The 21,861-nt window shown below is 51.8% G+C and overlaps 1 protein-coding gene and 1 pseudogene across 1 annotated transcript in view; one reads left to right on the top strand and one right to left on the bottom strand.

Moving 5' to 3' along the window:
• LOC127340854 (uncharacterized) overlaps positions 1-21,861 on the bottom strand; it is a 177,443-nt gene that overhangs the window by 8,310 nt on the left and 147,272 nt on the right. The window lies entirely within an intron of this gene.
• LOC127339113 (BTB/POZ and MATH domain-containing protein 6-like) lies at positions 4,544-6,651 on the top strand (annotated as a pseudogene).

Here is a 21,861-nt window from a genome sequence, read left to right as displayed (position 1 = left end):
GCAGCAGCTTGGTGCCCAAATATGATTTGAACCTGAAAACGATACAACATTCAGCATTGTCGATTCATAAGCAGCAGCAGCAGAAAAAGAAATCAAGCAGCATCCACTGCGTATGCAGAGATGCCATTCATTGACAAGCAGCATCAGAAATAAACGAACAACACCCACTGTCTGGTGTCTTGATACAGACATTCAAATCAATGAATCATACAAACTTTTGAATGATTCACAAGCAGCACCAGAAGTGAGCACGTTGAAGTCCTACACACGCACTGCCACCTATTCACACGCAAGAGATTCCGTTCCAAATCGTGCATATTGCAACATGTGAAAAGTGACGAATTTTTGCAAGAATTGTTGGAGTAGTTGGTAAGAGGGACCTCGCTCACGGGGGGTAGCAGCAGCATGTTTGTCGGGGCGTTGCCGCTGTCCTCCTGGCGCGTGGCCCTCTTCGTAGTAGTCCTTGGCCTTCCACGGTGGCCAACATGATCTCGGTTGCCGGAGTTGGGGCGGTGATAGGATTTGGCCGCGGCGGGTCTAGGGTTTGAGCGGGGTGGCAAAAAAGAGGATTCAGGTGCGCCACGCGCATGGAGCTGAGAAATCCATTGCGGTCTGCGCGTTAAGATCGCCACCGAACCGCCTCACCCCGTCCTGCGGCCGTGTCGCCGCCATGGACCTAAAGGTCGAAACTTGAGCTCTGTAGAGCCGGAGGCTAGGGTTTGAGGTGGTGATGCGGCCTGGCTGTTCCTCGCGGAGGATTCGAGAGAGGAGGATGAGGGAGTGTCGGGATGGTGGCCAGCAAGGCAGGGGGGCTGGCCGGAGTTGGCCGGGATCTGCCGTAGATGGAGCAGGAGGAATGGGGAACGGGAGGAGAGAGGATGCGGCGATGGGAGGGGATTTTGGGTGTTGGGTGGTTCAGGCTCCAATTTCAGTTTGGGCCAAAATATTCCCGCGCGACACGGACCATAAAATTTGGCTCAAAACTCGAATTTCCTTGGCGGGCTAGTTCGGTGGGTTTCCAAATTTGGTTTCGCATACGATTTACTCACGTACAGGCGTACAGCTAGAGCTATGAGCTCACATATACCGTAACAAGCAACGGATGCACAAGTTAGAGCATCTCCACCGGTGGCCCCGATGGCGTCCCCGATAGCATTTTGGGGGACAGGAGAGAAAATGGGCTCACACCGGTGCACCCCATACGGCGCCGGTGGTTTTTCGAGCGCAATAGAAGCGCCGGCAACCCTGTGCCAGCCCATGGCCAAGGCCGCGAATCGGGAGCGCCGGCAGCTCGTGGAACGACGGTTTTTGCGGGTGGGGCGCCTTGTCAGCGAGAGTACGCGGGAGTTCGCATCGGAAACGACGCGGGGAGGTTGGTCATCGGCATTAATGGCCTCCCGCGCGGAAACCCAAACGGCGAGGGCGGTGACTGGCCACGCGGCGTCCACCTACCTTACCCACGCGGGCCCTCGCTAGGGAAAGGCGGAGCCTGGTGACGCCGGAGGAGAGGAGCTTGCCGGACAACGCTCTCGACAGCCCGGCCTGGGCACGGCGTTTCGAAGACGAGCGCGCCGTCGACCTCGCGTGGATGGCCAACCGCTGAGCGGCCGCGTCAACACCGTCAGCCGCCGTGCCTGGTGGTACTACCGCGACATCGACAACACACTCCGCCAGTACGGCTTCCGTCCGCGGCGACAGGCAACAGGACCCGATGTACTTCCCGCAGGCGGTGGGCACGGCGCCAGCGCCGACCCTGCAGAGGGCGCCGGAAAGGACCACGACGTCCGGAAGCTCGCGCACCGGATCGTCGGCTGCCGTCGCGCGCACGCCCTCGGCTGCGCCCGCGCCTCCTTCTGGAGGCGTCGTCATCCGCGACGAGGCAAGGCGCGCGTCCTCTGCTCCGGCCCATCGGACGACGGGGTCGGGCCGCCGCTCCCGCGTCAAGGAGGAGGACGCCGCGGCCTCGCCACCACTTCCGCCGGCGAAGAAGAAATGGGGGAGAAGGAGGCCGAGGCGCAGGCGGCCCTCCGTGGCGACGACAACGACGAGGAGTTCCCCGCCCTACAGTTCATGGTTAGCCGCTCCGTCGACGAAGACTACCGGCATATTTCGCTGGACCCGCGGCAGGCGGCGGTGTGATCCGCCAGGGACCACGGCGCAACTACGTTAACCTCGCCAGACCATCGGAGCTGCCGGCGCTAAAGGAGGAGAAGGCCAACGAGGAGGAGGACGACAAGGCCGACAGCTGGTCCTTCGGGTCATCCAGCGACGACGGCGACGACCTGGACTTCAGCGCCTTTGACTCCCAGCGTCGCTAGATGTTTTTTTTAGTTTGAATTCGCGTTAAATTTGTACAAATTTCGTTCGAACTTCGTACGAATATCGTTTTCAAAATTTGAATTTGACTTTCTAAATCTATCGGGGCCACCGGTTTGGAGGCGCCGATGTGGGAGCAGCATCCGCAAATAGAGGATGCTCTGCCGACACCCCCCATACGGCAGTGCCAGCGTCCGTGTCGGTGCCTATTTGGGGGACGCCGGTGGAAATGCTCTTAGCTCACGAGACTATTCACAGGCTTGATGTTCTAGCTAGCTCCACATGCAACACGCATCTGCCACATTTGAGCGTGCACCTACCTATCACAATTTATAAGTGGACATGGGCTACACTGCAATATGGCAATGCTTGCACTCGTGTCATGTATGTTATGCACACCGTTGAACTTTTTCATGTTGTTGGAGATATCTCTCAACTTAGGTAGACCGACTCGGAAAGGTCTCTTGAACAAATTCCATCGAGGTGCAGCAAATCATGCGATGATGACTCAGGTTCTTGTGTAGGCGTAAACACCTCGAGTGAAGCAGCAGTTGTCTAACGATGGCGGGGGACCTACAGAGACGAGATCAACTACGCTAACTTTTCGTCGAAATTAGTGGTTTTATATGGCTCTACTTTTTTTCCTAGTGATAGAATGTGGCATGGTAACAATACCAGTTGAAAAGGGGTCCATGCAAGAGGCAAGGAATTCCGACTATTCTTCGAGCAATTTCAGGCGGAACCATGTTATGTGTGCCTCCCCCTCGGCTCTTCCGAATCATGGTTTAGAGAGTCCCCCTCCTCCTGTCGGTGCTTGTCCCTTTTTAAATTAGTTTGGTTCTCGTCGGATCTCGGTGATGAGTTGTTCCTGCGTCGAGCTTCAGCGGCCGGAGGTCCATGTATCTTATCTCCGCAAATAATTAAGGCCAATTTTGTGGTCTTCGGCGACCTCCTCATCGGTGCCGGTGTTGAGCGTGGAGTCGAGGGGAAGGAGTAGGGAGCTCGGTTGTGTGCAAATATGGAGGTGGCAGGGATGTGCTCCCTTCGTGGTTGTATGGCGTAGCAGCAAGGCGGTGCCTGTGGAGGGTATCTATCACTCTCACATGGAGGAAGGAGACGGAGCTCGCCTTGGAGGTGAAATCCCGAAATAAAAAAAAGCATAGTCGTCGTTTCAAAAGTGGCCTCCAAGCTGTCCTTGTTCTCCCGGCCGGCCTTGGTGGCAAGGGGGGATGCGGGACTGGTCATTGGAGATGGTTGTGAGAGGTAAGAGGTTGTTCTCTATCCGGCGGCTTTGAAGCGACAGCCAACGCTATGTACGGTCATAGGTTTGCCGCCGCCAAAACGGCTTAGGTACGTTATGGAAGAGTGTGGTACGTACTCACCAACTAACCTTAAGTACTCACCAACTAATACTCAGTACGTGTGGAATTACTTGTCTTAGATTTATGTAGGCACGCATGTATATATGTAGATATATATGTGAATAATATGGATAAATCAGTGACATGCAATTAATTAATTGATCGGGTAGAGTAGTATTGGCTATGCGTGCACATCTTTTGCCCTAGGTGGAATCTAATCACGTGAAGATTATTAGAGAATTGACTTGGTATAAAGGCGGTTTGGAGGAAAACTTGGTACATTTGATTTGAAAACGTATGGCTAGCTCAAGAAGAAGGAAATTATCGATCTCTCCCGGCCGATTGAGGTGAGCGAGCGAGGGAATATATATCGATGGACACTCCCGACATGCACTCGCGCAGAAGGCGGATCGATTAGATGTTGACCAGGTGTGTAATTAAATCCAGGCGGATGGATTAGAAGAAGAGGAGGAGGAAACCAAGTGATCGATGCCATGCAGACACGTTGGTTGAGCTGGCGCGCGTGAGAAATACTACGGCAGGATTTAATTTGTCGGTCGCTTAATTAATTTGGTTGAACGAGTAAATTGAGCTGGATTTGTCGTCATAAATTGAGGTGGATTTGTCGTCTCATCGCGACAAACAAATTAAACGATGGAGGATCGCTTAATTTGGTAGTACGTCCCGGCCGGCCGGCCGGATGCGCGAGAAGCAGCTCACGTGCGGACTCCTCCGATCGATTAAAACAGTCCGTACTGGACCAGGTGAACTTGGCTGCCAACGCAACTCAACGCGCGCGTGAAAGATATATTCACAATTAATGCGGCCGGGCCTCGTCGGAAGCAATCAAAGGGGAGCGAGAGGAAATGGCCCCACTAGGGCACGCCGATGGATGTGCATCGTTTGCGAGCCAGCCTGGCTGGATCGATGGCCCACGGCTGGATGCCAGGCGAACCTACGTGACGGACTTGGACGTACTCCACCAAGTACCAACTACGCGACGCGACGCGCACCTGCTCCGCGCGCGTGGGTGCACAAACCTCAGCGCGACGGGCAGCTGCTACAACTCCACGGGCATCGCAGGCGTTGGGAAGGAAAGCCATCTGGTCCGATCCGACGACGGGGCAGACCGGCAGCAGGAGCTGGAAGTTGTCGGTACCGGACGAGTTCCGTGGCAATGAGAGCCGCTACGTGCAGGACGACCGGCTCACCATCCTCTGCACTGTCGAGGTCCTCCAGGAGGAGCACGACGACTATTCCTTCCGTGGGAGCCGGTACGTGGATCAAAAGTTCTCAGAGTCCGAGAGGAGGAGGAGCACGCATGCATGTTGCCCGACGGATCATGGCGAAATGAGAGAGAGCACCACGCGCCGTGTCAGGGTCGACGACATGCGCGCGTCCACCTTCAGGGCCATGATCCGCTTCATCTACACCGACGAGCTGCCCATCAAAGCAATCACAAACGATGCAACGAACCCAGCGTGCTTGCAAATTAGACAAGTGTGCAGCAAAGCGCCGCGTGGCCATGGCGTGCGACCTGCTCGCGGCCGCGGATCGCTACGACCTCGAGAAGCTCCGTCTCATGTGCGAAGAGGTACTCTATGAAAGCATGGATGCCGCTTCTGTCATGCCGACTCTGTTGGTGGCGCATGGCCGGTACAACTGTCGACAACTCGAGGCCTCTTGCATCGGTTACCTGGCGTCCGATGCGGACGTGTACACCTCCGTCAGAGCAACAGATGTGTACAGGAAGCTAGAAGAGAGCTGCAACTCCTTGGTAGTAGAGGTCATGGACAAAGTCGCCACACAAAAATTAGCCGACAGCTCCTCCTCCTCCTTCGACACCGCCAGAAACCCCACACGGGCAAAGAAGATGAGTGTTTCGACGTATGATGCGTCCAAGGTTGTCAGCGGCACACACGAGATGAGGATTCCCAACTTTGGTGCTCTTTATCGGAAGAAAAGAAGGACCTATGGTGCTGGTAGAGAAATACAGTCCAACACTTTCAAGATCGATGGTTATGACTGGAAGCTGGTGGTAGACCCAGCCGGAAAGAATCCGGAAAATGAAGAGTGTGTCTATGTGTCCGCTGAGTTGTTAACTGATCCAGGAACTGCCGGTGTCAGGGCGTCGGTATGTTTCTGGATGCATGGCCCTAATGGGCAAGACGAGCCAACAGAAAAAGACTATATGCAACACATATTTACAAGGTACGCACAGTCACATGGGAATGATGTCATCGCCACCAAGGACGCAGAGCAGCATTTCCTAGCGCATGATGGCTCTCTAACCATACGATGCACCATCATAGTCACCAACAACTCCTGCGTTGCTACTGGCACCCCCACAGCTTGTGGTGTCGGAGCGCCGCCGCCCAGCATTGCTCGGCACCTCAAGGAGCTACTAGCGAGCGAGAAGGGGTCGGATGTGACATTCCTTGTCGAAAACAGAGAGATTCGAGCGCACAAGCTCCTGATTGCTGTGAGGTCTCCCGTCCTATACGAGATGGTTGTGGGTGTGGCCAACAAGGCAGATCACTTTGTACCGGTCGACGATATGAAGGTTGCAGTCTTTGAGGCCATGCTGCACTTCATCTACACCGGTGAGCTGCCACCTATGGAACACTTAGCCCTTGCCACCAGTAGTGGCACCAAGGATATATCCTTTGCTATGAAAGAAATAACCCCTGCTAGTAGTTCTTCCGTGGACGGTAGCTTGTTGATTGTCGGAGACATAATGGCTGCGGCATGCAGGTTCAGTCTTGACAAGATGAAGGCCAAGTGCGAGACCTTGCTAGCGGGGTCCATCAAGAAAGAGAACGCAGAGAGCATGCTCACGCTGGCACGCCAGCACAGCTGCTCAAAGCTCGAGGATTACTGCGCCCAGTTTCTCTTATCGGGATATGTGACTCATTACAGAGAACGGGCTGAACACGATATGCTAGAAAGGATTCGCTCTTCTTTTCTCATGTGAAAGAAATTCTGGGCCGTAAACAATGTCATTTCCTATAAATGATACTTTTGGAGTGGTATTTTTCATGTTACGATCTCAGAACTACTATTACTTAGATAGTGAAACATGCCATTGTTGGATTGTCGTGGCAATGCTCTGGTCTTTCTAGTGATGTACCTTGCGTACAACCTCTCATCTCATTTATTAAAATCTTACCACGTCAAGTTCAAACCGTCTTATACCTTGCGTACCATCATCTATTTCATCCATCATCCGTGCACATAATAATCGCGTACAGTAGTAAGGCGAAGAACAAACATTAGCTATCCTGATTAAATACAAAGAGCACCATCGCTTGATTAAATACAAAAAAAAATCGCGTACAGTAGTAAGTCTTAAGTCGCGAATATTCACGCGAGCGCACGCGCTATGCGGGTGTGTGGTGCAGCCATGTATGTGTCTCTACCATTTTACATGTCACCAAGAGCGCTCCTTATAAGTTGCTCCAAAGGCTCTTCCCTTAGCAAGGTGGGACTAAAGTTTGGTCATGGCCAATGTAGTGCTCATAATTTTGGTATTGGGCTACAGATTTTTCGGTTGGGCCTCTGCATGCACCCGTGCAGTCCATCAACGCATCCTTAAATTTACCTTGTGCATGGGCAGTCTGCTTGTGCCAGCTCTTGGCACATGTGTTGACTTGTCCCCATGTTTACAATGTGTACTTAGCCTTTTGCAACTTTCCAAATGGCTGCACTTGTGGCACACGTCTAGTCCGGGCAGTAAAAAAAAGCACGTGATCTCTTCTCTCGATCTCCTATATTTTCTCTCGTCTCTGCCTGCCACGAGGCGTTCGAGCTGGGTAAGGGCCGTCTTGCTTGGATGATCAAGGACGAGGAGCTAGGCTCACCTCTTGAAGAGAATCTAGGCCATGGCGGCCTTGCTTGGATGGTCGACGGCGGCATCAATCTGCCCAGATGCACCGGCCAGGTACGGTTGTGCGCGTCCCTCGTCCCTGGCCATGGTTGCTAATCCATCGTTAACATCAGGTGCTAGCTCTATGCATCATGTACTAGCTCGTTGCAAATTTTAATCTAATACAAGATGTATCAGTTCCTACCTCTTTGTAATATTTTGGTGTGCAACGGCTTGTGATGCATCGGCGTGTCCGAGAGGCTTCGTTGACGCCGGCACACGTGTTTATTTGTCACCATGCTTATAATGTGTCCTTAGCATTTTGCAACTTTTCAAATGGCTGCACTTGTGGCACACGCCTTGAGTTTTAGACTCAGGGTATCCTGGGCCATCTAGCAGCCAAAAGAAAAAGCACGTGATTTGTTCTCTCTCCTATATTTTATCTCGTCTCTAGCTGTCGCGAGGCGCTCGAGCTGGGTGATGGCGGCCTTGCTCGGATGATCAACGGTGAGCAGCTTGAGCTAGGCTCACCTCTTGAAGAGAATCTAGGCGATGGCGGCCTTGCTCGGATGGTCAACGGCGGCGGCGATCTGCCCAGGTGCACCCGGACTGGCCATGGTTTGCTAATCCATAGTTAGCATCAGCTGCTAGCTCTATGCATCATGTATTAGCTCGTTGCAAATTTTGATCGGTACAAGATGTATCAGTTTCTACCTCTTTGTAATATTTTGGTCTATAATGGCTTGTGATTCATCGGCGTATCCGTTGATGAGCTGCTCCAGGCGGCGTCGTTCTCAAGGTCATCGTCTTGCTGTTCTAACTTGCTAGCTGCTGCGTGCTGGGTTGGGCGTGCCTGATTGGTTCCTGGCATTCCTGCACAAGGCCGTGGTAGTGCTTGACAAGCAGCGAGTGAGCTAGCTAGCTTGCTGCATTCTTCCACGAGCGGCGCCCTGCCATGTCCTGTTGAGCTTGCCGTGCGCACTAAATAAATGAGTTGTTGGGCTGGTCATTTCTCTGCAACACCTCTTTAGAGCATCTCCAGCCGCGTCCCCCAAAGGGATTTGGGGCGCGCCGGACAAAAAAAGCGTTCCAGCCGCGTCCCCCAAAGCCCTTTTTTGTCCGGCGCGCCCCCATTCGGTGTCCGGCGCCCCGAGCCCGTCCCCGTCCCACAGGGGACGCACCGGGGACGCCGGACACAACGAAAAGCGAGGCGGGGAGTGGCGGGGCCGACTCGTCAGCGGCACAATAAATTTTTAACCTAACCGTCGCCTACCTCGCGACGAAAGTTATTGGCGGTGCGGTTCCCGCAGCGACGCAGCGACGGTGCAGCTCCCGCAGCGACGCAGCGACGCGTCCCGTCGCGCCTAGCTCTGCGTGCCGGCGTTAATGCGCGCCACCGCTCCCCGCCTCCCTCCGGCCTATAAAAGGGCCGCATCTCATCGTCCCTCTCACACACAAACCCTAGCGCCTCTCTCTCAAACCCTAGCCGCCACCATCTCAACAAGACTCGACGCTATGTCCGGTAGAGGCGGAGGCCGACCTCGCGGTCGTGGTCGTGGTCGTGGTCGTGGTCGCGGTCGCGGCCGCGGCAGAGCTGAACACTCGCCGTCGCCCTCCACGCCGCCGGCTTCATCATCGTCGGAGATGGACGTGGAGCCGGCCAGCCAGTTCGAGGTCGTCCTCGTCCTCAAGGGCGACCCGCACGGCATCCAGAGGCTGCCAGACTCACTAGTGGAAAACAGGCCTTTTGATCCGGGTGGTTAGGGCCTTTTGTCGCGGGCGGCCAGCCGCGACAAGCAAGGCGCGATAAAAGGGTGGCCTTTTATCCCGGGTCACTTACGACCCGCGACATAAGGTCCACCACGTGGCAGCCGCGGGGCGCGCAGGGCACAGGCCCTTTTGTCGCGGGCGGTATTACCACCCGCGACAAAAGGCCCTCTACGTGGCGCGCGCACAACGCTTCTGCTTTAGGGTTTGAGGGGTGCAGCACCCCTCCCCCCCGCCACCGACCGCATGTTATTTCATTTTTTCCGTCCGAAAATAAAAGTTGCATATATTTGTACGCTACTAGAAGTTGTACACATTCATTCATTATATATATATATAGATCGATCAAACAAATATTGGAAGCAGAAGTCGATTCCCCTTACACATATTCGTAGGTTCCCTACATATATACATGGAGCTCACGATCGACAAACGGTACTAACGACCGTCTATTTGGAGGTAGAACAACTATCTAGACTAAACAAGCCTTTGTTGTTTATGACTTCTCTAACCAAAAGTCCCGCCAGTTCCTCCGCGATTCCTAGTGCGTGTTCCTTTGGTTGGAGTCTGTCCCGCATGAAGTCGACCTATATACGAAAATGAGATGAGTATGACTATATCAGTCTTGATAACGAAATATTGATGATAATAAATAAAGTTGTGAATGTTATTGCTTACGTCGAATTTATTTCTGTTCGCTTCTCGGTGGTTAACATGCGAATGGACTCGCAAACGTAGTATCCACATAGATTCGTCCCTTGTGGCTGCGGGGCACGGTACAGATTAAATGTTAGCTTCTTTGCAAAGGTAATCTCCTTATGAACATTCTTCAAAGCTTGCCAAGCCCTGCCATGCAAAAGAATGATTGAATGAGTGGATAATTAATTGATATCTCACGAAAGATAAAGCGCGGCGATGAAGGAAATTACACTTGGAGCAACTTCTGCAAGTCCTGGAACCTGTCCAGGCCTCTACTCAGTGGGTCTTTTACTTCAACTATTCCCTTATCAGGTTGAATGTCTAGTAGAATCCAGTGGAAGCTGCACATGTTATGCATATACGTCAGAATTACACTTAACATCGAGTAAGAAAAATTGAATGTGCATATATAAAAGATCATTAAGACTCTCACTCGTAGTTGTAAGGAAACAATATTGAATCACGAAATATTGCTGCCCCAAAAACCTTAGTAGGTTTCCCCCGTTTCTTCGCGTTTATGCTTCACCGTTTCAACATGTATTTTATCGGGTCAACAAACCCAACATTGATAATATTATTACTTTTGCACTCACTGATCTTCAGTCTGCAAAAGAGAACCCATAAGATATAATGAGTATATATATGCAATGAAAACGAACATGAACTGAATGAAAATGAACTTATATGTAGTTAACAACTTACAAGCAATAGCAACTCATGAGAGATTTGTCGAGGGCTTCTAGATTGAATAACTGCCAGAGTTCATTCATCTCAATATGGATCTCCTCCTTTCGGTAGTAATATTCCCATGGTATACTCGCCACGATGGACATTTTTTCTCCTTGCATGCATCAAGGTACCACCGATGCAAATTCCGCATATGTGTTGGCAGTTTATGCAGCTGCTCTCTGCTGACCAAGTCGGCCCCGTAGACAAATTTAGGAGCTATATCAGCAGTGGGTAGTGCAGCATCTGCGGCACCAAACAATTCGTCCACGGTAACTCCACATTGAGCCGCTAGAGTTGCAGCTTCGTCCATATTGACACCACCACCATGTTCCTCGTACACCTTGGGAACATTAAACACTTTGAGTGCTTTGGGATCGATTGTTTGGGCTGAGCACCGAGGAGGGGAACTTCCTTTCTCTTTTTGCCTTTTGTCGTTTGCTTGGCCTTGAGGGGTGCACTTGTTGAACTTGACCTTTTCTCATCTCGCACTTCTAGCCGATGATTTGCTCGAGCCAGCAATGTCCTTCTCCTTATCCTTTTCATCCTTCTTTTGGTCAATTACCTTCGCAAGAGTGCGTGTATAGTCATCCTTCTTCTCGTGTAACTCATACTGCGATGGTGTGTTCGTAAAACTAGTAGCATATTCTATTTGCTTCTCTCGTGTATGGCTCGCGCTGGAGGTTTTGGCTTATGGAAATGATCATAGTTGTGTTTCGCAACAGCGGCCGCATTTTCCTCGACGGTAAGATCCCAAGGACGGGGGAGGAACCTTTGGTACTTTTGGGAGGGGCGACCTCTTGGGGATAGGACTCTTGAAACGCTTCCGGCTGGGTGCATTCCGAGTCTTAGTGGGCGGAGGCGGCGGCGCTGGAGATGGAGATGGACTACCGATGTCGTGGTCGACGTCGTACCCACGGGGTGATGGTGGCGACATGTGATCGGTAGGAGGAGGTGATGGTGGCCTGCAATCACCTGGAGGAGGTGATGGTGACCTGTTGGGACGACCGGTACTAGGTGCTACCCAGCACAGCAGCCTGATGTTCTTCTTTTCCCAGAGAATGATTTCTCCCTGCACCTCTCTCGAGTGAAAGCCCCCCATCACCTCCACGGATCTGGAGCTACAATTTCACCCACTGCGGGACAACCGCACCAACCCCGACACGAGCATAGCCAGCTGGAATCGGATTGCCATGCCATGGTGCCGGCTCACCGTCCGGTCCCACTGCCGGGAAGACATAGCCGACCGCCACCTTAACAGAAACCTTCCTAAACACCTCATGGAGATCACAAGGTGTTGTCTCCTTGATTCCATCCAAGGGGTCGCCAGGACCGGCATCTATCATCATCCGTGTAGGAGGGGCCTCCGAGTCGGCCACGCTGCTGTCTCGTTGCTGAGATATTTCAGCGGTATTATCTGGCGGGCGTTGTCCTTTTAGTTCATTTATCTCCCGCTGCTGCTGCTGAAGCTCCCGCTGCTGCTGGTCAAGTCGGCGTTGGAACTCGGCCATCCGGTCATTCTCGCACCTCCAGTGGCGTTGTTTAGCTCTCGCTCGGCTTCTATAAGTCTCCGCGTCGGCCGGAAACCCAAGCGACCACGGAACACTAGGGCCGAAGCCTCTTGTTCGTCCTCCCTTCTCAGGATTACCGAGGACAAGCGTCAGCAAGTCTTTCTCTCTATCGGGAGCAAACTTTAGTTTTCCCGCCTTTATATCTGTCGTCACTTCAATCCATTTTTGCCTGGGTACCCTAACCCTGGTGTCACTTTCAACAATGTTCCCTGTCTTCATGTCATACTCACAGCCATGCGCGAGGAACCAATTTCGAGCCCTTATGTCCCATCCTTCTCGCGTGGGTTCGGAGTGATCCCGTTCAGCTCCATCTCAGCCTCTTGTGCATCCCACTTAGGCATGGCTCTTCCGTAGCCCCCTCGCCCCGTATGATGGTGATATTTCTTCTCGCTTGCATTCTTCTTGTTTTTCGCCGACAGGTTCACAGCCTCCTCGATTCTTTGTACCTCACAAATTCTTCCCAGTTATGCTCCTGCTTCGCTAGGTAGTTCTCGAATAATGGAGGCTTCTTGTCTTTCTTATAATTTTTCCATAACCGGTTCTTATACGCCGGAAAAGTTCCCCCATCATCGTAAGACCCCATATCTTCACTAGCACTCGCTGCTTAGCATTCTCGCACTCCTATCCCAACTCTGGCAATGTCAATTGTGCCATCTGTTCTCTTAAATTTGTGTCTTTTTACCTATCGTCAACCTGTTTTTCGGACAGATTCTTCGTCTTGTTCCATTCTCCGACAAAGTGATCGGGACACGATCTCTAACCACAACTCCGCACTGATTTTTGAACTTCACTCCGACATTCTCGGGTACCACCGGTTGGCCTTCCGGTGATATAGCTTCAATTGTGAAGTGGTCTTTCTTGGTCAACTTCTTTGCCGGGCCTCGTTTCTCTATCTTATCTTCGGAGGCCTAAGAGAATACATATAGAATTGCATTAATGCCTCTATACTAATGCCTCAATACATATGTACATATAGAAATCCATTAATACCTCGTCACCGGAGCCGTCGTCGGCTTCTCCGTCACCGGAGCCGTCGGCTTCTCCGTCACCGGAGCCGTCGGCTTCTCCATCACCGGAGCCGTCGGGTTCTCCATGACCGGAGCCGTCGGCTTCTCCATCACCGGAGCCGGCTCGGTCGGCTTGCACCATCGCGGATTATGTCCGCGAATATGTCTTCCTGTTCCAAGTCCCGTTCGAATTGATCCATTGTTTCTGCAAAAGAATTAAATCGATAAGTAAATGTTCAAACACAAACCAAACCCTAACCCTAATCAAACACAAACCAAACCCTAACCCTAATCGGCGACACGTGTTTGCGAGAGGGAGAGGGTGTCGGCGACGCGTGTTTGCGAGAGGGAGAGGGTGTCGGCGACGCGTGTTTGCGAGAGGGAGAGTGTGTCGGCGACGCGTGTTTGCGAGAGGGAGATGGTGTCGGCGACGCGTGTTTGCGAGAGAGAGAGAGAGAGAGAGAGGGTGTCGGCGTCGGTTGTTCGCGAGAAGGGAGAGAAGAGGGGAGTTGCGGCGTCGATGGTTTTCGCGAGAGGGCGAGAAAAGAGGGAGTTGCGGCGTCGGTGTCGGCGTCGGTACTATACTAACTATATACAAAGAGGGAGTTGCGGCGTCGGTGTCGGCGTCGGTACTAACTAAAAAATACTAACTAAATAGATACAACAAACTTAAACTAACTAACTAAAAAATACTTTAAAAAACTTAAACTAACTAAATACAAAATACTAACTAAATAGATACAACAAACTAAATAGATACAACAAACTTAAACTAACTAACTAAAAAATACTTTAAAAAACTTAAACTAACTAAATACAAAATACTTACAAAAAATTTAAACTAACTAACTAAAAAAATACTCACAAAAAACTTAAACTAACTAAATACAAAATACTTACAAAAAACTTAAACTAACTAACTAAAAAATACTTACAAAAAACTTAAACTAACTAACTAATAATTAACTCAAAAAAAAAAAAAAAAAAGCGCAGCCGGCTGACGGCGCGCGGTTGGCACGGAGGTCTACTGCGCGCAGCGGGCGGAGGCGCGGCGGCGGCGGCGCCGGGGTCGGCACGGCGGGGCGGCGCCGGGGTCGGCACGGCGCGCGGCAAAGCGTCATCGGCGGCGGCGCGCGCGACAGAGCCGGCGCGGACGGGCGCGGCGGCTCGGACGGGCGCGGCGGGCGGAGAGGGCGCCGGAGGAGCTCGAGGCGGCGACGGCGGCGACGGCGGCGGCGGTGAAATCGGGCAGCCTGGCGGCGCAAATTTGCTAAGTGCTGGCCTCCGGGAGTCGCGGGTGGGGGCTCCGCCCGCGGCGGTAGGTATTTATACCTACCCCCTTTTGTCGCGGGTGGGGGCTTGACCCGCGACAAAAGACCCCCTTTGTCGCGGGTCAAGCCCCCACCCGCGACAAAAGGGGTCTTTATCGCGGGCCGTGGCTCGACCCGCGACAAAAGGGGGTGGGAGGGGGAGGCGGCCGATCCGCGTGAAGCGCATCCAACGGCTCCGGCCGTTTGAATCCAACGGCCTGGAGCCGTTGGACGCGGATCAGGCCTGCAGCAGTTAAAACAGCCGTTTCTGTTTTTTTCTGTTTTTTGTTTTTCTGTTTTTTTTAATAAAAACTATTATTTCAATAACTTTTAAATGGTAACTCAAAAAGAAAAGTGTTATATATGAAAATTGATCAGAAAAATCCAATGAACATGAATATGACATCCATAGAACTATTTGCATCTCGCATATATAAATGCTGACACGTGCCTCGCCCCGCCGACGCCGGCGTGCGACGTGTAGCCACCGCTGACACGTGGCTCACCCCGCCGACGCCGGCGTGCGACGTTTAGCCACCGCTGACACGTGCCTCGCCCCGCCGACGCCGGCGTGCGACGTGTAGCCACCGCTGACATGTGCCTCACCCCGCCGATGCCGGCGTGCGACGTGTAGCCACCGCTGACACGTGCCATGCCCCGCGTGCGCTATATAGAGCGACGAGTGCGGGCGCAACCACACGTCGCCACCACCTCCGCTCATTCATCTCCGGGATGCCTCCATGTCGTCGAGGGGCGTCCGGTTTCCGTGGCGTTCGAGTGCATCCGAGCGGTAGGTTCACCGCCGAGATACGCGCCGGTGGCTTCCGCCTCACCCTCGGCACGTACAACACGCCGGAAGAGGCGGCGCGTGCTTACGACGCGGCGGCGTGGCGCTTTCGGCGGCCAGGGCACGACATGAACTTCCCGGATGTTGAATCGCTAGAGGAGGCGGAGTTCCTCGCGCCACCGCCGTGCCTCGTCACCGACGAGGACCGTCACCGGCATCGCCAGGTGCAGCGCAGGATAGACATCGCCGAGCGCGACGAGCAGTTGATGCGCCAGTGGAGGGCGTGGTCCCCCGACGCGTTCTTTGCTAACCTTAGGGCACAACGCAGGTCCAACAGGCGCCACCGTCGGGTCAGCCGCCGCCTTCGAGCTCGAGAACTCGAATACAACTTGGACCGAAAACGACCCTCGGTGGGATGACCTTTGGACGGAGACAACCTCCGACGACGAGTAGAGACTAGACTAGTAATTTATCTATTTTATTGTAATTTCAATAAAGTCGTTGTCGGTTCTATTAGTTTAAATTTAGTTTATAAAGTCGTTGTCGGTTGTTTTTGTTCAATAAAGTGGTTGACACGAAATTTATTACGATTGAACTGAAATTAAAGTACAGAGCTCAACTGAAAAATAAGATACATGGCCAGATTCGAATGTTGGAGCCATTCAATCATAGTCGTGCCTAGTCCTATACACGTCGCCACTGTAGTCATCAAAGTCGCCGACGTCATCGTCGCTAGCATCGGGGTCGCGGTTGTCGAACCTCGGCGGATGACCACGCGTGGGCTGGGATTGAGGGTAGCGCAGCGGGGGCCACGATAGGCCAGGACGCTGGAGAGTCCGGCCGCGCCACCACATCCGACGGCCGGCCTCGTTGAAGTTCGAAGGAGGCGGGCCGTCCTCCTCGTACCTGGCAACCGCCCTCTCACGCTGATTGATGAAGAAGCTGTCCCAAGTCGGGCTGTAGTCGGGATGCCACTGGGGATTCCTCCGCTGCTCGGGCGTGAGCTCGAAATAGTAGTGGTTCGTGATGGCCATCTCGCGTGGCACACCTACAGGGATAGGAGGGACCGGTACGCCTCCGACGCTCAGCAACCAGCCGGTCGGGACGCGGTAGCCGGGCGGGCAGGGGTAGTTCGAGGCGCAAAGCGCCTCCGCCTCCCGGGGTGTTAGACATACGATGGAAGCCATGGGAGAGAGTGATGAGGTTTGCAGATATGAGAGTCCAAGCCTACATATATATAGTGGAAAAATGGCGGGAATGCGGGAAGAAAATAGGCGGGAACGAAGTGGCGCGCGAAACTTTCATCCCGGGTGGAGGCTCAAACCGCGACAAAAGACTGGGAGGCTTATCTAGGAGGGCCTTTTGTCACGGTTGGTGGCTGCAACCGCGACTAAAGATGTCGGCAGGATAATAAGGATGTGTCGGTAACCTTTTGTCACGGTTGGTGGCTGCAACCGCGACTAAAGCTGTCGGCAGGATAAGGATGTGTCGGTAACCTTTTGTCACGGTTGGTGGCTGCAACCGCGACTAAAGGTGTCGGCAGGATAAGGACGCGTGGGTGGACGCACTGCTCGATGAGATAAAGCATGTAGCGCACGACGACCTGTCGAAGGAATAAGACAAAGTAGAAGCGGTGCCGTGCCTATAAAAGGAGCATCGATACGCCTTGCCAAGCAGATCAACAAGCCAAGCACAGTTTAATCTTCATTATTACATAAATGTAGAGATTGTCTTGGGAACTATATATGAAGAATACATTATTACATCGCCATCTAGTGTTGTGATCTTCTACGCCGTAGCCATGGAGAATCTTCATCATTTAGCAAGATGCTTGGGTCAATTTTCACCGTGAAGGGCGGAATTTCTTTAAACTTATTATAATCTTCTGACATGTCTGTCTTGTCATCCACTCCCACGATGTTTCTTTTCCCCGAAAGAACTATGTGGCGCTTTGGCTCCTCGATTGATGTATTCTTTTGTTGATTTCTTTTTCTTGATTTGCTAGACATGTCCTTCACGTAGAAAACTTGAGCCACCTCGCTGGCTAGGACAAAAGGCTCGTCCAGGTACGCAAGATTGTTGGGATCCACTGTTATCATACCGTACTTATCGTCAATATGTATAGCGCTGAGCTTCACCCATTTGCACCGAAACAAAGGGACCTTAAAAGTGGGACCATAGTCAAGTTCCCATATCTCCTCTATGTATCCATAATATGTGGTGGTCTGCCCATTCTCGTCTGTTGCATCAAAGCGGACACCGCTGTTTTGGTTGGTGCTCTTTTTATCTTGGTCGATTGTGTAGAAATACAGGACCGAGAATTCTAATCTCTTCAACTAGGTGAACGAGGAGGTGCGTCATAATATTGAAGAAGGATGGTGGGAACAACAACTCGAAGCTGACAAGACATTGGACCACATCTTCCTGTAATCCTGACAAAGTTTCTGGATCCATTACCTTCTGAGAAATTGCGTTCAGGAATGCACATATCTTCACAATGGCTAGTCGAACATTTTCTGGTAGAAGTCCCCTCAATGCAATCGGAAGCAATTGTGTCATAAGCACGTGACAGTCATGGGACTTCAGGTTCTGGAATTTTTTCTCCTTCATATTTACTATCCCCTTTATATTCGACGAGAAACCAGACGGAACCTTGATACTGAATTGGGATTCAAAAAAGATCTCCTTCTCTTGTTTGGTAAGAGCGTAGCTGGCAGGCCCTACAAACTGCCCTGGATGATTGCCGTTTCGTCCTTTATGAAGTTCCTGGTCCTCCCGTGCTTCTGGTGTATCTTTTGTCTTTCCATACACGCCCAGAAAACCTAGAATATTCACACAAAGATTCTTGGTCAGGTGCATCACGTCGATTGCAGAGCGGACTTCCAGGACTTTCCAATATTCTAGCTCCCAGAAAATAGATTTCTTCTTCCACATGGGCGCGTGTCCGTCATCGTCTTTCGGAACAGGTCGATCGCTGGACCCTTTCCAAAGATAACATTTAAATCCTTGACCATGTCAAATATATCAGCACCACTACGGGGGACAGGCTTCGGACGGCGGTCTGCCTCGCCATCGAAATGCTTGCCTTTTTTCCTTAAGGGATGCTTGCGCGGAAGGAAACGACGATTGAACGGGTACACAACTTTTCTGCTTTTTCCCAAATATTTACTTTCAGTCTCATCTAAACAGTGTGTGCATGCATTGTATCCTTTGTTCGTCCTGTCCCGAAATGTTACCGAGAGCAGGCCAATCATTGATGGTTACGAATAGCAACGCTCGTAGGTCAAATTCTTGCTCCGTGTGCTCATCCCACACACGTACACCTGGTTTGGCCCACAACTCCAAAAGTTCATCGACTAATGGCCTTAGGTACACATCAATGTCGTTGCCCGGTTGCTTTGGGCCTTGGATAAGCACTGGCATCATAATGAACTTCCGCTTCATGCACAACCAAGGAGGAAGGTTGTAGATACATAGAGTCACGGGCCAGGTGCTGTGACTGCAGCTCTGCTCCCCAAAAGGATTCATGCCATCTGTACTTAGACCAAAGTATAAGTTCCTTAGCTCACCTGCAAAATCCGGAAACTCTCTCCCGATGTTTCTCCACTGCCGACCATCAGCGGGGTGCCTCAACATCGCGTCTTTCTTACGTTCTTCCATGTGCCATCGCAACAACTTGGCATGCTCTTTGTTTCTGAACAAACGTTTCAACCGTGGTATTATTGGAGCATACCACATCACCTTCGCAGGAACCCTCTTCCTGGGTGGCTCGCCCTCAACATCACCAGGGTCATCTTTTCTGATCTTATACCGCAATGCACCACATATCGGGCATTTATTCAAATTCTCGTACTTCTCACCGCGGTAGAGGATACAGTCATTAATGCATGCATGTATCTTCGCACATCTAATCCTAGAGGGCAGACAAGCTTCTTTGCTTCATATGTCTTGACGGGCAATTCATTATTTCTTGGAAACAGCTTCTTTAATATTATCATCAATTTCTCAAATCCCGAGTCAGTCACACCGACCTCTGCCTTCCATTTCAGCAATTCCAATATGCTACCCAGCTTTCTATGCCCATCTTCACAACCTGGGTACAACAATTTGTGGTGGTCCTCTAACATCTTGTCGAACTGCAACCTCTCCTTATCCGTGTCACAGTCTCTTCTTGCATCAGAAATGGCCCGACGAAGATCATCATCAACAGGATCATCTGATGCCTGTTCTTCACCTCCTTCTTCTTCATTGTCGTCCATTGCGGTATCAAAGCATTCAGAGAACATAGATCGATAATACTTCTCATCATTATCTTCTTCCTCATCGCCGTCTTCCATCATAACCCCTTCTTCTCCGTGCTTGGTCCAAACATTATAACTGGACATGAACCCAAACCGAAGCAGGTGGCTCTTAATATCTCTTGAGCAAGAGTAATCCTTCTCGTTCTTACATTTTAGACATGGACAGCACATAAAACCTTGCTTCGACTTGTTGGCCTCGGCCACAAGCAGGAAAGAATTCACGCCCTCTCTGAAAGCGGGAGCACATCGGTTACCGTACATCCATGGATGACTCATCTGCATCATAAGCACAATTATATATGTATCAGATGCAATCACCTTGCTAAAATTAATATTGTACGGACTATGCATATATATATAGTCGAGAAAATAGTTGCTAACCTTTTTGGATCAAAAAGAGGAGAAATCTTATCAAATAAAACCAAGTGGCATCCCTCTCACAAGCATTCCATCAAACACCTCTTGTGCACATGTAGAAAAATTGAGCTAGCATACACCTCCACCTTCACCACCAAGGAAAAATGAGGTGGGGGTGGCTGGCTGCTTCTATATATATATATAGGGGGGACATTTGGGGGCGGGCGGTATTACGCCCCGTGAAAAATGGGGTGGCCACGTCGCTCCTCCCCCTTTGGTCGCGGGTCGTAATACGGCCCGCGACAAAAGGCCACGACAAAAGCCTCCGCGCGCTCCACATGGTTTCGGGGCGACGTGGCCAGGCCATTTGTCGCGGGTGCAGGCGCGCCCGCGACAAAAGGCTCCCACGGAAGCCCTGTTTTCCACTAGTGACTCCTTCGCCGACTACGTCGCCGGCGACGATCGCCCGCGCACGATGCATCTGCGGGAGGCTGCGTGCGGCTACTACCGGTGGATCGTCGACGTGATCTACGACGCGCGCGGCAAGATGTACCTCAACATCGGCTGGGAGAAGTTCGCGCGGCACCACGGCCTCCAAGCCGGCTTCATCCTCCAGTTCTCCTACTTCGGCGACAGGGACATGAGCGTCAAGGTCTTCGACGAGACGCGGTGCCGTCGGGACTACCACGGCGACAGCACCGACGAGGAGGACGACTGAGTGTTCTTTCTTCGCAGCGAACACGTGCACGGAGGTTTCTGGATGTTCACCTCATCGGTAGAACCAACAAGGGCACCATCCTCCCGCTGGATTTTCCAGTTTAGGTGACTGGGTGTGCCCTCGAGTGTTCTTTCTTAGCAGCGAACACACGAAACCTTCGATGCACGGCCTAGTTAGGTTTAGTTTCTTTGCAAAATTTTATATTTGTGTCCACGACGGTTCAAACTATGTATTAGTTTGTGGAAAACCACGTTCCCAATTATGTTTTCGTGTAAACCACGTTTCAAATTATGTATTAGTTTGTGGAAATTGAAATAAAAAAAGCCAAAAAAAGTATTTTAAATGTTTGGGGGCGGCGTTTGGGGGACGCGGCTGGGGAGCGACGTCCCCCAAAGGCGGCACGAACGAAACACGTCCCCCAAACGCTCAATCCGGCGTGGTTTGGGGGACGCTTTGGGGGACGCGACTGGAGATGCTCTTATAACCATATATTCGAATATTGGTGAAATGTTTGGACGCCTATATATCCTAGCACGTACACCTCTACGATAACGGACGACACATGAAATGAGATGGCGCGTGACATAGGTAAGGGTCCCAGATAAAAAGTATGGCACCGTCTCCCCGATGCGCGCGTATGTCGCTAGCTTTCCAACATGCTCGTGCGTGTCGTCAGCGGAGTCCGGATGAAAAAGAGGTTGTGTTTCCACATGATCTACACTCTGGCGGCTCTCTCTCTCTCTCTCTCTCCCTCTCAAATCGTCGCCCCGGCTGTCCTCCCCGCCGAAACTAGTGAGGCGACAACGCCACAAGGACTTTCTACGGTCTTCCGGCCCAAATGGTGATGTGGCACTATTTTATGCATTCCCGCATGAAATAGAACACACTCACCATTCAAGCTCTTACTCTCTGAGCTTGTATTCATAAAATCATGTTGGCCAGCTTACATCTCGTCGCTAGATTTACAACGGACCCGGGTGCGTTGGTAACGAAGTCCGGACGGAGAAGCTACCGTGTTTCTTCACACGATCTGTGATGGCCGTTCTATCGCTCAAAGTATCACCCCAACTATCCTC

This window comes from Lolium perenne, chromosome 3 (assembly GCF_019359855.2).
Source record: "Lolium perenne isolate Kyuss_39 chromosome 3, Kyuss_2.0, whole genome shotgun sequence".
In the NCBI taxonomy this organism is placed as follows: domain Eukaryota; kingdom Viridiplantae; phylum Streptophyta; class Magnoliopsida; order Poales; family Poaceae; genus Lolium; species Lolium perenne.
This window is presented reverse-complemented; position numbering and strand designations above follow the sequence as displayed.